The sequence below is a fragment of the Ambystoma mexicanum genome, chromosome 6q (assembly GCF_040938575.1).
Source record: "Ambystoma mexicanum isolate Mex_15411 chromosome 6q, UKY_AmexF1_1, whole genome shotgun sequence".
NCBI lineage: Eukaryota > Metazoa > Chordata > Amphibia > Caudata > Ambystomatidae > Ambystoma > Ambystoma mexicanum.
The window spans coordinates 137,993,918-138,011,087 of NC_090937.1; the positions used below are offsets into that span (position 1 = coordinate 137,993,918).

Consider the following 17,170-nt stretch of genomic DNA (forward strand, 5'->3'; position numbering starts at 1 on the left):
TTAAAATTGTGTTCAAAGTCTAATAAACAATAATGCTTTACTACTTGCTACCAGTACCGAGGCAATTGCCGTTCTTTTGTGCCGGCTTCAGGACAGAACGGTTGGCTGTGGTTGCCCTAACACACACTTAGTAACAGACAGACACACACACACACAGACACTGGGCCTCATTACGACCCTGGTGCTAATGGGTTAACGGCGCCGTAAAAGGCTGCGGCACCATTAACCCATTAGCGCCTTACTATGAGGTCCCTTTGCGGGACCCGACCTGAATGGCTGGTCTAGACCAGCCGTTAAAGTAGGGACCCGCAAAGGGACCTTGGTGCTAAATATGGTGCCGCAACTTGCGGTACGGTACTTAGCGCCTTCCCCATTCCCATAGAGCCCTATGGGGCGAAAATGGGAATGGGGAAGGGCCATGGTTCAATGGGGAATTACCGCCCCCCCAACCTTGGAATGGAGTAGTAATTCCCCATTGAACCCTGGCGGACCCGTTACAACACCAGCACCAACCATGGTGCTAATAGCGCCATGGTTTAGCGCCTGTGTTGTAATGAGGGCCACTCTCCCTCCTTCACTCGCATTACATGTTCTCTTCCATGCGTACACACACATTCTCTCATTGCGCACACACACATCTCCCTTCCATAAACACATATCACACACACAACATGCTTCTACACACTTTCTTCTTTCCTTTAATCTTTCCCCATCATGCGCCGATGGTGTATAAAATGCACACTGGATTTGTTTCAACTACCTATCCTCACCTTTTTCTGGTGGTTGCTTAAATCTCTGATAAGAAATGCTGCATTCGCTAGTGCTGCACAATGCTCAGTGAGTATGAAGACTTGCAATAAGACATCATTATGAGTGGAATTCCTGATCACTCTAGCGAAGTTGTAAAGTGTAGCATGTAATCAACCCCCTCTAAAGCCAATCATATGCACAGGTGAAAGAAACGCTCTTTGGGGGTGAGCGTGGTTTCTGCAAACATATCCAAGTGCATTTTCAAATGTTTTTAACTGTCAGCGGGTGCATTGCCATTGCAGACTCCTTATTGCGCAAGTTACAGGGGAAGTTGCATTCAACATCAGCCGAAGTGTAAACCAGCCAAGTGACAGTTACAACCCCAGCTGCCAGTGCCACAGACAACCCATACATGATAGAGCCTTTGTTGGGTGTGTTGTCGGGAAGTTGATCCCTGACAGTAGGAAGACTCATTTACAGAGTGCCTAAAGCAGAGGAAAGAGTTGCTCAGTCATTGAAGGCATGAGGAGAACGGCAGCGGGAGTTTGAATGTAGAAGGGCAAACATCTCCCTCATATGATATGATATGAAATTATATGATATGATATGGCATTTATAACACGCCTACTCACAAGTGTTTCAAGGTGCGATGAGGCAAGGGAGGGAAACAGAGGGAGGATGGACAACAATCCTACAAGGCCAGGTGTCATTCAAATCGTGCAAGTGCGTGGGAAGGGGACAGGGACAGTGCAGTGCATGGGAAAGATGATAACAATAAGTAAATAAATGGCCAGCATGTGGCAAGTGCATGAGTAAGTGCGGGCATCAGCTGTCAAGGGCTGGTAGGGGGACTGTAGGGATACAGAATCAGTCCCCAAGTGCGGGGTTGCCAGATGAGCAGTGCAAGTGTGTGATGCTGGTGGGGGAAGGACTTGTGCCCGAGATCAGAGAGTGTCCAGGTAGCCAGTGCAGTTCCAGTTACGGCCAGGAGGTCAGCAGAGGAGAGGAGGATAAAAGGCAGAAGCAAAGAGCAAGGTTTTGAGGTGCTTCCGGAACCGGAGATGGTTCTCCTCAAGTTTAAGGGAGACAGGGAGGCTGTTCCAGAGGGAGGCACCAGCCGAAGAGAGAGATCTACCACCAACTCGTTGCTTGGAGAATGGACTGACACTGAGGGAGTTGAAGGCGGATAAGCCAAGAGCTTGTGAAGGAAGATATTTAGGGAGAGAGAGTTGAAGGTATTGAGGCCGCAGGCCCCAGAAGGCCTTGTGAACGATCAGAGGGTTTAAAACTTAATCCTGGCAGCCACTGGGAAGGATTCCCCTGATCATAGATAGGAGGCCAAGGTAAGTAACTCCATGGCGCCAAGCTGTTTTTTTTTGTCCTGCACACTGTACCCTCATTCAGTGAAATTAAAACATTCTCTGTGGTTTTGGACTTGGTTAATGCCAACTGGACGCAAGCATCACCTAATAGGCTGGAAATTAGCACTGTCAGCCTGCAATCCATGAACGTCCACTGGCTCCAACTTGAACTTTCTCTACTCAATCCCAGTTTGGCTATTGGCACCCAGAGACCGAGAGGCAGAACAATTAGACAACAATAGGGCATCTCAGCTGCTGTGTGTGTGTCTGAATCTCTCAGGCAGGGCTACCACCCACGGCGGCAGTCTGCAGCTAGTGCAGGGCGGGACACGGACAGTCCAGAAGAAGAAGAAGAACATTTGCACAAGCCTCACAAGGGCACGTGTAGTGCTAATGCTCAGGTGTGGCCTGAGGCCCTGTGCATGGCACAGCACCACGCTGATGCCCACACCTGACCCAAACCTCACAGTGCCTGCTGTGCTGCATGCTGCTGCAGACACTGCTGAGAGTGTCTCCTTCAAATAGTCAAGATGGCTCGAGAGAGAGAAATATATATATATAAATATATACGTGGTTATTGCAGTTGGAGGCATATGTGGCTCTAACATTTTCACACTATAGGCAAGTGCCTAACATTGCCTAGTGGTAGCACCGGCACTGCACAGAGATAAGCAGGCACTTTTACATTTCATATAAGTAAAATGTGTATACATGGGCAGTCTTAAGCAGAGGGTTTAAAAAGTCTTTCTGCAGGCTGACTCGCTCTCTTGGGCTGGTGCAGGTATCTCAGAAGACTCTGCAGTCTCGGAAACTCTCAATCTCTGGCTGACCCTGGGGGAGTGCTGCAGTCGCTGACAGGTAGAAAGGCTGGGGAAGGACTTTGTGGTATGTTTACAGGTTTAGCCGGGGAGTGAATGAGATAAAGAATTGTAGTGTCCAGGCAGCTAGACGGAGGTCTTTTGCAGTTTGGGGCACACACACAATATTTCTTGGGTGAGTTCCAGTTAAAATTGAGCAGTGCTAAGTGGAAAATGTTATACAAACATTGCCCCAATACTGTACTGAGTGACATTTGTACATATATTTCTTGTTGTCAACAATAACACACATCTCAACAATAAACCGGATCATTACCTTGGTTGCCATGTGTCCCAGATACACACTTACAGAGCTGTGCAAGTCACTGTCTATCATTGAACCAATCTCATTCAACAGCTCCTTTCAAGCACAAATGATTTATGGGGCATCATACTCCTTTATATTGGTGGTCAGAGCACTAGCTTTGCAAGCCCCCTGGATACATTTGGAATCAGGGCTTGGTCCTGGTGAACACCTCAATCATCTGATAAAACCCTTCAGTTGTTTGGAAACCTGGATTCCATCTACACCACTAATGTGACTGTTCCTGGAAGAAGCCACCGGGAGGGTTTACATTTTGTTTTTTTGTGTTTGTATTTACTCAAAGAAAAGGGATGACAATTTAATCAGAAATGACTTAAAATAACATATTAACAGATTTCTGATGCATTCCACATAAAGGGTACTGTAGAATTGGATAAAGATGATAACAAGTTTTGAGCCAGTTTATGAGATTGTAAACAAAGTGGGACATAGAGAAGGGACATATCAAATTAAAAAAAAAAAATAAGAAACATGCAACATACAAAGGTAACATTAACATAGAGGTGCAGAATGCTTCAAAATAAAGAGAAGTACTGTACACATATGCAAAGGTAAATCATTAGGTGACAATGGAAGCAGTAGTAGATCCAGGCAAGTAAGATGTTGAAATACTTGCGTGGAGCTCCCTCTATGGCAATTAAGTGAAGTTTAAGCTGAGCTTTGAAGAGATCCACAGTATGGCTGGCTTTGATTGGGAAGGTCTGTATTTTCTAATGGAGAAGGTTCATTGTGAAAAAGAGCAGAATTGAAAGGCAGCATATGAGTGGCAAAGGCATTGAGGTTGAGTGCATAAGTGTAGCAAAGGGACCAAGGTGTTGAGCCATCCAGGAACTGAGGAACAAGACCATTGATAGCTTTGAAGATTTGGAGAAGCAACATGAAAAGGGAGTAATTTAGTATAGAGACACCCAGTATGGTGCCAGTGGGTAGAGGTATGGGTGATCCCTGTTGTAAGGACTATAGCAGTAAAGTTGAGAATGTTGTCTAACAGGAGAAAGGAGTAGAGTGGACGGCCAAGAAGTAGACATGAACAATAGTCAAGTGTGCTCATCATGAGTGTGGAGTGTATTGTAGAGTGGCAAGCAAGTCATGGATGTATTTTCCAAATGTTGAGATGTTTCATTTGAGCAGCAACGTTGGTGGTGGTGATACATTGTTGCAGTTGGAATGTGCAATCAAAGCAGATCTCAAGTTTGCAAGCCTTCAGGAGAGTGAGCATCAAGCTCAGGTGAGAAGGAGATAGGGGAGATGATGAAAGAGAGGAAGCCAAGAGTAAAAGGGTTATGGTAAAAGGTGATGAAGGGAGAGAGAGGAGGGCTGTGTGAGTGCACATGAATTTTAGAAGGTTTAGTGGAAAGGAAGTCAGCAAAGTCATTAACAGAATGGGAGGAGGCACTGGATAGTTCCTTGGGTTTTCTGAGCAAATACTCTAGAGAAAGGAAGGAGAGAATGAGCACACAGGATGGTGTTGGCCAATAAAGTCAGAGGTCCATAGTGAAACTCTGAAAACCGTGGTCAGTGGAATAGGTATGATTATAGAGAGTGACAGGAAGAGTGATGGGAAGAGAGTACCGGAGAGAGTGTTGCTTGAATTTCCTCTTGATTATTGAAGAGTGGCATGGAGTAGTATATGTTGGAGAGACCGAGACATTACATTGAACAATGGAATGTTCAGAAGAAGAGGAACCAATTGAGAGTTCAGAAGAGTAGAGCAAAGCAGAGAGAAAGACAAGCTAAAGAGAGTTCCTAGTAGTGTAGGTAGGCTGGCCTTGGAGGGAGTAGAGGGAATGGTCACATAGAAGGGTGTTAAAACTCAATGGGGGAGGCTGGAGAAAGCTTGAAATTGTTCAATTCCTCAGCACGACCGCGGGGGCGTTGGTGACTATTGACTCAAAGAGAAGGTTAGAGTCAGGGAAAAATGTGTTGAGAGGACAAGTATGTCGGACATTGAGAGCAGTAGAAGAGTCTCATATTTAATAAAGGTAAAGTTGATGTCAGGTGTAGGAAGGGGGCAGGGTGAGGGCAATATTGACCAGGAAGCCCATCCCATAATCCTTCCCACAAGGTCATAGAGAGTTGGGTGATATAGCTGAGTCAGTGTGGAGAGCTTAGATGCCGGTTTCTGAGATAGCAGGAAGTGATAGTTGATGTTGATAACAGTCAAAATAGTCAGTGATATAAGAAGACTTTTTGCAGAGTCATTGTGCAGTTCAGAGAAAAGAGGAAAAATGGAAAGGAGATGGGGAAAGGAACAGGCATTGTACGTTAGGTTGGGTTAATAGATGAGGCTGGAGACCCTGTAATGACAGGAGCATTGGGTTTGAGGGAAGCCGGTGCTAGGGGAGCAGAGGGAAATCTGCAAGAGGCAGAGTGAGGTCGAAGTTACAATGTGGTGATGCTGAAGTCTATGAGAGAAGGGGACGAGAAGCATGAGTACAAGTAGGCAGACAGCTAAGGCAAAATCAAGATGCCTGATGAAGGGGAAAAGAAATAGGCAAGTGAAGACAGTGGTAGCTCAACCAAGGGATGTTCCTTGGTTGCTTTAGGTAACAGCAGTGAATGGAGAGTCACTGAGTTAAAGGATCAACTTGTGAGGAAGTAAGAGTAGTATGTATGCCATGTTTAATTCTGTTGGGTCGGTTTACTATTCCTGTCCAACTAGAGGATTTCAAACAGTGCCTCACCAAGTTGTTTAGATCATTACAATCATAGTATATGAGCACCTCACCAAATTATCACACACCACTGATGCTTGTCTGGGTATTGTCACATGTTCCAGTTCTATGTGAAAATGTGCCCTGGGAAAAAGTCGCCAGGTGGGAATTATTTTCCCTACACCCCTAAAAGCCTTCCCTCACATGTTCTAAGATGGGTATTTTAACTCCCAGGCAACGTAATCATTGGATATCCATGGTCTGTGGAAGACAAGGACAAGGAAAAATGGGGTAGAAGTTGGATCAAGTTGGCAGAGATAAGTGGACGATCTCAGATTGAGCAGAAGGTAGAGGTGGAGCATAGTAAGAATACAGGAATATAATGTAAATGGTGTAGATGGGCAGAACAAATGTAGATGAGTGCAGAGTTTGTGGAGTATACATTATTTGGTATCCGAAGTAGCAGGGAGTAAATACATGAGGGTGATTTTAGAGTAGTAAATACATTGTACTAAAAGTGCTGTGTGGTTGTTTGATTGATTTGAGGATATGTTTAAGGGAACCTCTGCAGTGTGGAGGATAATTTTCCAAATAATATGTTCATTATCCCAAAGCAAACTCCAGAACAGTAACCTAAGCCTAGATTCAATACTACACTGTGTAAAAGGAGAATATGGAAAGAAATGTTTAAGATAAGCAGCGAGGAACGTGCCAGGTGTTAGTCGTCTACATGCTTTGAATAGCTGACCTCTTATGTTGTGAAGCCTTGCAGTGCGGTAAAAAGGGAAGTCAAAGAACTATATGCCAGTTTTCCACCAGCAGAGATGTAGTAGTAACAAAGGTGTACACATTATCATACCAGAGATGAAATTGATACGTTTATTTAGAAAACTGACATCCAGTACTTGAGAATGGCATTTGTACAAATGTCTTTTATATCAGCCAATCAGCCAGCTAGTCAACACAGAAGATTGCTGCAATGCTGTCAATCATTTAGGACCTAAAAGTGAAGCCACTCTGATGCAATGAGATGTTCACGTATGCGCGCCCTTTCCACTGTCTTCTTTTGCATATATATATGAAACCATTTCATCAGCTCTTAAGTAGTCTAAATGGCGGGTCTCATTGTTATTATGATGATTCCCTTATTCTGATACATTGATTAGAGGAGCCACACATGACAACACATTCTTAAATTAGAGTTTGAAGATCTTTAATGATGTAAAAACATAGATAACCTAAATTGGCTGAGTATCAAGAGCAATACAATTGTGATAACAAATGCATGACATAATGTTAAAGAAATTACAGACTCTATCATGTCTCATTAACCCACATGTTGGCGCCATGAGATTGATTTTTGACTTCTTTGTAGAGTTGATCGCTCATGTGAACTCAAATCAGCGGCATCAGCGTTATGCCTGCCGCTTCAAGCAAATGTTCCCTTATCTTGGAGACGCATAACTGGACATCCTTGCCATCTGTTATGGGAGCTAACTTGGTCTATAGAGACTATCTCGATAAGAAAGCCCCAATTTCAAGAAAGCCCTCATTCATAGACTTCACATGTTCCAAAATAATGCAGCAAAAACGCTACCAAAAGCCGCATTCTGCAAACATGTATTCAAATCAGGCATCACCTTCATGTGTTCCCTTTTCTGGCCCGGGTTACATTTAAAGTGGCCACTCTAATAAAGCACTCTGCCCATGGTCCAGCCCCCATATGCATATGAAACAGGTTTAGCCCACACAGACCTAACAGGACTCTCCACTGCACTAATCAGTGCCTTTTTAAAAATGTCAAAATGTAACCTCTGCTCAACAGGAGAAAGGAGCTACTGCGTCCAATGGGGAAAACTCTGGAATTATATTGACCAAGACTTGTGAAATGATGCTGACACTATGAGCTATAAGGAGCAAATTAAAATGTTAAGTTTTCATGTATACCTTAACATGTCCATCTTGTTTTTATCTGTATATCTACTTTTACCTAATTGCGGCAGCTGGTCTACTAATATCTAAGAATCCTTAGTACTCTTATAAATGTGTATTATATCAAATGAAATAATTTAACATCGATAACATAATGCAACATCAAATAATAAAACTCTGCACTATTTAGCCCAATTTATTGCCCATACTTGGCAGACACACCCTTAGGGGACAGTGGGCCTCATTACGAGTTTGCCGGTCCGGAGACAACCTTACCGGTAAGCTTAGGGGTACCGTTGTATCCGGACCGGCAAACTCTGAGTTGGGCTTGCGGGTGCCTTTCATTCCGCCAGGTCTGACTTGGCGGACTGAACGGCACCTGCGAGCACAGCATTTCGGATGCACAGGCTCGTCAACAGTGCCTGTGCATCCGGCTTCCCCATTCCCATGTGGGGCACAATGGGAATGGGGAAGGATGTGTACAGGCATGGCTACCGCCAGGGTTGTAATGAGGCCCAGGGTGTTACCACGCCACTCAATCTGGTAGAATCAACAGCACCTTCACAAGCTGGCTCTGGGAAACAAAGCATGCTATGAAGAGGAGAGTGTGTTGTAGCCATACTTCCAAGCACCTAAGCATGACAGCAGTTGATGTGAAGTTGAATGACTTCCTGGTGCTTCCAACAGGCTCAGACTGGCCTATAGGGCAATAGGCCCATGGCCGAACCCAAAACACTAAATGCTGGTGTGGGCCAATTTTATTGGTCAAATTGGACCACTTTTTTCGCCAAAATTGGTCTTGTTTGATGAGTTAATTCACTCTGCGGCTAGTAGTTTTGACCAGTGTTGCTTAATAAATATTCTTTAAAATGCACAATGTGCATCACACTTTATCAAGAAACACCCCATAGGCTACTATTCAAACAGTTTCACAAAAGGAATGAATAGCCATTTGAAACTGTGGGCCATTTTCTCATTGTTGCCCGAGACAATTTTATGACCCAGTACACCGTAGCTTACGTTAAATGTGGGGACCCTGGTGGAAGATGGTATGCACCTCTTCCACTAGGCGAGGCCCCTTGCTGAGAAAACAGGCTTTGAATTGTATCAGGTTTTGAACTGCAGCACAGGTTGTTTTATGTGCATGGCGATATTCCATTAGTACCTTATGAATGACACCGTAGAAACGGTTACTGTAAAGTTCCTGCTTGCTCAAAAGGCATACTGCTAGTGGGATAGCTGCAAGGAATCAGGGGGATGAGGAGGCAATCATCGTGTCTTGGGGCAGGACTTCAGAAGACATATCATAAAGAACCCTGTCTCGCCAGCAGCTTCTTTATTAGTGACTTTGGCAATATCTGCTTCACCCGCTGCCATTCCCTCTCTTACCCATTCACACCGGACAGAGTTTTGAGTGATGAAGCCCACTATCCCTTGAGTATTTGGGACATCAAGTGAAATCAAATGAGTTGTAGCACAACCCTGCACTGCCTTCCCTCTAGAGAGTGAATGGAAGATCAGTCATTGAAGAAAATCTGGGTCCGTTCAGGAAACTCCTGAAAACCTTCGTGTTCAAGTAGCTAATACATTTGCCTTTTTCTTTGAATAAGCTACCTTGCTTGTCCTGTCTTTTGTGGTCGCTCCCTGTGTGTAATTGTGTGCCCTGACGCCCACAGGCTACCAGCGTGGTATAAATAAATAAATACATTCATAAATAAATAATTCCAGTCGCTCCCCTAGTCACTCATCAGCACCCTTTTGACATTTGCTGATAGTTTCCCACCTTATGAAACTGATAAATGGAACTCTACTGCAATGAATATGGATTTGATTCAGTAGTTATGTCAAAATGTGTAATAGTTTAAAATCAGAAAATATTCATGAATGCATATCTAAAAATAACTAACAGAAACAAAACCTGCGAGGAAATGAAAAAAAGATCATGTACACATTAAGTGCCAGGCTATTATGCAAGTCTATGCAAAAAGGATGAGCATACTAGTCCTTGGTACTTAAGGGTTGCATTAGTACACATGTGTACGTACTGTACACATACTGAAGTACTGAAGCCAGGGTATCAGAGTATGAAGATGCTGTCTGTGGGATGTTTAACCACAACTCCCATCAGCACTGCCCATGGAATTTCCTGTGTCACCTTTCCCTAAATATGGTCGAGGACAGAGACAAAATAAATCACTTATCTGAATGCTTGCATGCTGGTGTCATACAGGGGAACTGCCATAGTAAACACATGTAAACACAAACACATGCCACTACTAGTTTACAATATGCAGGCACACCTGCACCTTAGCACACTCTATGTGAATGTGGCTTCAATGCACCACCACACAAAGAATCCACCGTATAAGGAAGAGAAATGTCACATATATGTATAATACTTTCACTGTACGTAGACAGTGCACATAATGTCACCTTACTGCCAAATCAAGGCAGCCGTTAACAGAATGAGTCCAACCTGGGAGCAAACCGGAGCTTGAACCTCCAAAGTAAACCGTACTTACCACCTTCCGATTGGAAGATAAGACTAGTTAAAGGGTTCAAAGCATGCCAGTAGTAGTTTTGTAATTTGGGAAAATAAACAAGCAACTCAGATCTGCAAAATATGCTTTAGGTTTGTGCCTTATGACCTCCCGTGAAGCATTTTTAACTAAAAAAGTACACTTATATTAAATGGTTTTGTTAAATGGATTGGGGTCCTGGTGCAGGTATTGAAGAAGTCGGTGAACAAAAAAAAAAAAAACTAAGAAACTCTGAACGCTGTATGCTGTACATCTGCATACTATGTAACAGATTCTTTTAGCATATGCTTGATATCAGAGAGGCAGGGGCAGCACAACGTAAGTGTCACAATATTGGCGATCCCTACAAAGTGTGAAGTGCTACAATAGGTATACTGACTACTAAAGGTTGTCAAGGTGTTGTTGTTTTTTTTATGTAACACTGCTGTAAAGTGGCCTTGGGCTGGCCTGTGGGGTTGAACACACGCTGCACTCGGTTATCAAGCTGAGTGTGGAGCTGCCACACAGAATTGTATTTATTGAGCATGTGATGAGCATTCAATTCATGTGTGTCCTTATGAGCTTCTGTAGCATAAACCGCTATGTGTAAAAATCAATTACTGTAGCTCAAACATGGCTTGCCTCGAATACCAGGCATAGTCGCTGAGCCTGATTCAGTAAAATTGGCTCTTGATACACAGCAACTCAGTGGGGAGCCTCCACCTCACAGAAACCCAAACAAAACTTCAAATGAAAGACATTACATTGAAGGGGATACATGAAGGATCTATGACGAGATGAGCCGGTTTTACCGGGTAAAGTTTGAAACTGCAGGAACAAAATACATTGTTGTGCCCACTCCCCATCTGCACCCACTTGTGTTGTGGGGGACATCCCTGCAAACCTTGTTCTCATTGTGACTGCCCTCATATGTCCTCTGGCTAGGTCGGGAAATACCACTGCAATATCTTGTCTCCCATAAGGCCCTGCTCCATTTCCTACTGTGACTCTCCAGCCACCTTACCCTTAAAGGAATTGACGGAAGGGCACCACCAGGAGTGGAGCCTGCGGCTTAATTTGACTCAACATGGGAAACCTCACCCGGCCCGGACACGGAAAGGATTGACAGATTGATAGCTCTTTCTCGATTCTGTGGGTGTTGGTGCATGGCCGTTCTTAGTTGGTGGAGCGATTTGTCTGGTTAATTCCAATAACGAACGAGACTCCTCCATGCTAACCAGTTACGCAACCCCCAGCGGTCGGCGTTCAACTTCTTAGAGGGACAAGTGGCGTTCAGCCACACGAGATCGAGCAATAACAGGTCTGTGATGCCCTTAGATGTCCGGGGCTGCACGCGCGCTACACTGAACGGATCAGCGTGTGTCTACCCTTCGCTGACAGGTGCGGGTAACCCGCTGAACCCCGTTCATGATAGAGATTGGGGATTGCAATTATTTCCCATGAACGAGGAATTCCCAGTAAGTGCGGGTCATAAGCTCGTGTTGATTAAGTCCCTGCCCTTTGTACACACCGCCCGTCGCTACTACCGATTGGATGGTTTAGTGAGGACCTCGGATCGGCCCCGCCGGGGTCGGCAACGGCCCTGGCGGAGCGCCGAGAAGACGATCAAACTTGACTATCTAGAGGAAGTAAAAGTCGTAACAAGGTTTCCGTAGGTGAACCTGCGGAAGGATCATTAACGGCGGAGCAGCCAGAGGGAGAGCCGCGGGCCCGACCTCGGTTGCGTACCAGACACGCACGACCCACAGCCCGGGGAGAGGGACCCCCTTCCGCCGGAGGGGGGTCTGCGACCCAGCAGACGGATGGGGACGCCCGGCGGGGTTGGGTTAACCCGCCGGGGGGGACGTCCCCGGCCGACCAGAGGGGGGAGAGGGAGGCCCGCCCTGAGCGGGCCCCCCCTCGCACCTCTCCTCACCGAGCCGGCCCCTGAGCCGCCGCGCCGGGCGGGGGCGCGCTCCTCCACCCCGACCCGCCAGCGGGCCGGGCGTCGGAGCGGGCGCACCCCGGTCGGCAGGGAAGCCCGGCCGCTCTCGAGGGACGCCTCCCCAGGGCGGACAGGGGCCCGGCAGCGGGCGACCTTCCCTCTCGACCAGGTACCTGGAGCCCAGCCCCGTGCGGCCGTGCTGCGGTTTGAAGACTCTAGCGGTCCCACCGCCCCCCCCGCCTGTGCCGACTCTGGCCCGCCTCTCCGTCCGGCTCCCCGCAAGGAGAGCGGCGGAGGGGGTCGGGGCCGGGGGTAGGCCGGGCAGGAACCGGGCCGGGTTGGCCAGGCGGCAGAGCGGCCTGCCTCCGTCGCCATGGGAAGCCCTGCCGCCGCGCAGGCTTCCCGGGCTGAGCGCCTGGATGTTTTTTTTTTGTTTTCTCTTAAAACCCCCGATGGTCTCGGCCGACTCCCAAGTGGGGCAGCTAGACGGGGCGCCGGGCTGTGTCCCGCCCCCGGCGGGTGGGACGGGCAGCGCTGCCTACCCCCCGGCCTCTCCTGCACCGGCAGGTTCGGGCCGACGTCTGGAACTAAACAAAAAGTTGCCTGTGACTCTTGGCGGTGGATCACTCGGCTCGCGCGTCGATGAAGAACGCAGCTAGCTGGGAGAATTAGTGTAAATTGCAGGACACATTGATCATCGATACTTCGAACGCACCTTGCGGCCCCGGGTTCCTCCCGGGGCTACGCCTGTCTGAACATCAATCGCCCCGGGATCCCCTCCCCGGGGCGCGGCTGGGGCTGTCGCAGGGACCCCGTTCCCTTCGTCCCCCTAAGGTCAGACCCCGATCAGCTCCGGCGTGGGATCCCTCTGGACCCGGCCGCGCGGGCCCCAGCGGCGGGCGGCGGGAGGTGGCGGCGGGCCTTGAAAAAGCCCGGCAAGCCTCCGCCCCCGCCCCGGGGCACCGGGCCATGCCACGTGTGGCTGTCTGTGGTGTCCCACGGCTGCCTGCGGGGGACGGCCCCGGAGCGCGGGCCCGGCGACCAGGCGGCTCCTCGGCCTCAGCGGATCGGGAAAGCGCACGATCGGCCGCTGCCGGAAGGCGCGGGCTGTGCCAGGGGCTAACCCCCCCTGCACGGCCCCGGGCCCGAGGCGCGGCCGCCCCACAGAGCTCACGTGGCTCCCTCGACTACGACCTCAGATCAGACATGGCGACCCGCTGAATTTAAGCATATTACTAAGTGGAGGAAAAGAAACTAACCAGGATTCCCTCAGTAACGGCGAGTGAAGAGGAAAGAGCCCAGCACCGAATCCCCGTCCGGCGGCGGGTACGGGAAATGTGGCATACAGAAGACTGACTCCCCGGCGTCGCTCAGGGGGCCCAAGTCCTTCTGATCGAGGCTCATCCCGTCCCGTGGACGGTGTTAGGCCAGCAGCGGCCCCCGGCGCGCCGGGATCAGGTCTTCTCGGAGTCGGGTTGCTTGGGAATGCAGCCCAAAGCGGGAGGTAAACTCCATCTAAGGCTAAATACGGGCGCGAGACCGATAGCCAACAAGTACCGTAAGGGAAAGTTGAAAAGAACTTTGAAGAGAGAGTTCAAGAGGGCGTGAAACCGTTGAGAGGTAAACGGGTGGGGTCCGTGCAGTCCGCCCGGAGGATTCAAAATGGCGGGCAGGTCGGTCGCCCGGAACGGCGGATCCCCTTGCGGGACTGCCGCCTAGGTGCACCCGGCCCCCGCAGGGCGCATTTCCTCCGTGGCGGTGCACCGCGACCGGCTCCGGGTCGGCTGGGAAGGCCCTGGGGGGCCGGTGCTACCACCACTGCTACCAGTTCCCGCATAAAAAATTAGCATATGCGTTGTCCTGATAGTCTGCAATTTGACAAATGCAGTCTGGAAAAGTATTATGGTGAAACTGTGAGGAACATGTATGAAGTCATGAGGGTAACTTGGCTGGAAAAAGTCTAATGCCACGGAGCCTCTTGAAAATCAGTCTGACTTTGGTGATTTGCGGAGCCATTGCTCGTTTTACAGTTCTGCTTCCGGCAAGCATGAAAAGGGCAGTTGGATGGGCCTCATCACGAGTTGGGCGGTAACGCCGGCACTATTAGCGCCGGCGTTAATAGCCCTACCGCCAAACCCCCCAACGTTAATAGCGCGGGATCACGGTTTTGGCAGAACTGGTATTGCCCATTCTCCACTGAGCCCATTCGGGAATTCCCCATTCCCTATTGGGCTCAATGGGGAATTTTCACGCTCTTACCGCCGGCGGATTTTCCGCCGGCGGTAACGGCGCAAAATTTCGGTGGATTTCCCCCCAGCTTAAAGCTGGGGGGAAATCTGCCAAACCTGTTATTTAGCAGACCCTTAAATGCGGCAGTAATAGCACTACCGCTGCATTTAAGGGTTACCGCCAAAGTCGTGATGAGGCTTGTAAGCGATAATCAATCAACACTACAGCTAAGTCAATGCCTAGTCTGGGATGCTGAGGAAAACCCTTATTGATGTATTTTTATGTCCAGCTCAGTACTCTGGATGACAACCCTTGTATAACACCTCCTCTTAGAATCCCCCTGACCCCACTGAGCCAAGAAGTAGGTTTGTTTTGCAAATTAAAAGGTTTATTTGAAAATGTAAACAATATATATATATATATATATATATATATCACACTTCTATAAACAAATTGATAATTGATATTAAACTTGTGAATATGAGCAGTAAATTATGAATAGGAACAGAGGAATAAGGTGGGAAAGAGTGCTTTATATGGTTCAAGGAAACGCAATGATGAATGAAATGCAGTACAGAAGAAAACTTGATATGGCTTCAACAAAAGACAATGTAATCACTTTTCCTTGACAATTCACTCCCACCTATGCAATGTAAGAAATGGAAGGAGAGCACACAGTCTTCAAGAATCCCAACAAAATGCAATATGAAATGCAGTTCCCCCCCAGCAAGCTTAGAGGAAAACAGGTAGTGGTTTGAAACACAGGCCCAAAATGCTTTTAAATGTGATGGCAATGGATGGGAAAATGTGCTAACTGATTTTAATTCCCTCTAGAGATTCCTGGTGAGTGAGAGATGCTTGTTGGTATTAGTTCAGGTTCACTTTAGCAATGCTCTATGAGTTATTACCAGGTTGCAAACGGATTTTAACAAAGGAAAGAATGGAGCTGCTATTTTGACGAGTGGAGAAATTGAGCCAAATCGCAAATCGCGGTAAATTTTGCGAGTGCGTAAATCACGATTGCGGAAAAAGTATAGGGAGTAGGAAGTCGGTTCTAGGTTCGTTGGAAAGCCTAGAATCACAGCTTTAAAATGAAAGTTCCTTCGTTCCTAGCCCAAACGGTTCGAAAGATACATACGATTTAATAAAGGTAGTTTTTCGGATTTAAAGTAAACTCAAAATGACAGGTGACAGCTTGCAGCTTCAGAATTGACAGGAGACAGTTGTGCAGCTTTACAAATGACAGATGACACGATTTCTAGGAGGCTGTTCTAATTAGGTTAAAATAGTTTGGATTACATTATTTTAACTAAGAGATTGGTTCTGCACAGTTCTGCTAGGTACTCACAATATAAATTTGAAATAGGCCTCGTCACGGATCTGGTCAACACGTCCGGTGGCGGTTCTCTCTGCTCGGCGGGTCAATCAGGCACCGGTTCTGGACACAGCAATCCGGATCTCTGGTTCTGCTCACAGCGGTCTGGGTCAGCTCTCAGGATACAGCGGCCTGTGGTTCTCTGGATCTCTGGTCTGGTCTCTGGCAATTGTTCTTGGCAAAAGAATTCAGACAGCTCGCCCGGCTGTGGAATAGTTTGCAAATGACTTTAAGGATGCTGAGGCCTGCTGAGAAGAGTTCTCAGTTTGTGGGTTTAGGCCCTTGCTTTAAGTTCTGAAGTAAAGTTCTGGTCTTTGGAGATTGATGGATGTGAAGTCTGGACTCTTCCGGCAGAGCCTCCCGCAGAAAATGGAATTGAATGTCCCTACCTGTCCCAGCAGTCTCTTTTTATGTGTTTTGGAAGTGGGTGTGTGCTTGGCATAACTGACCCTGCCCTCTCCCATGGTTGGGGTAAGGAAATGGATTGTCATCATGATGAGGTCTGTTTATGGGTCAGAGGATCCTCCCCTAGTCAATTTGCCCACAAATCTATATTTGATTCAAATACATATTTGCCAGATACACAATTTGTTGAAATTACATGTACACATTATATATTCCTTATGGTCCATGCTTGTCCGCCTCTGATCTTCCTGGGGGCTTGCATTCAAAAATGACAACATTTTGCGCTTTTTGACTGGTTTACCAATATCGGACATTTACCAAAAATTACACACATGTGCGCAAGGAGTATGGACATTAATTGATGAAGTGTCAGATTTTTAACATGCAGACATTTGGAGTGAGACCCTATTTTCCGCTAGCAGCCCCCCAGAATACACCACAGGGTCCTAACGCCTCTTAAAACGTGCACAGAAAAATCACAAGAATAATGATATTACTTATATAATTTTGACCAGTCCACACTATGAGTTATCTATCTGTTTAACTTATGCCCTGGTCAAAAAGGGGTGTGGCTTCCCACATCAAATGGTGGAAGAACTGGTTTATCCATTTCCCCAAGCTCAGCTGGCTCTCACAGGCTCTTCTCCTCCCACTCTCCCAAGAGGATGCCACTTTACGGCCCCCCCAATATAAAATTTGCCTGAGTCCATTGTTCAGTTTCCTGCAGTCCCCAGGTAATTCAATCAGAGAGGTGTCACCTCCTTTTTGTGGGGGCATCAGAATGCAGCCAGGCCTGGGAACACAGCTGTTGATCCAGT

General features: G+C 47.4%; 1 non-coding gene across 1 annotated transcript; it reads left to right on the forward strand.

Moving 5' to 3' along the window:
- Nucleotides 1–12,950: 12,950 nt before the first annotated feature.
- On the forward strand, nt 12,951–13,104 carry LOC138517525 (5.8S ribosomal RNA). Its single transcript, XR_011282695.1, has one exon. It is a non-coding gene; the product is annotated as a 5.8S ribosomal RNA (ribosomal RNA).
- Nucleotides 13,105–17,170: the final 4,066 nt, after the last annotated feature.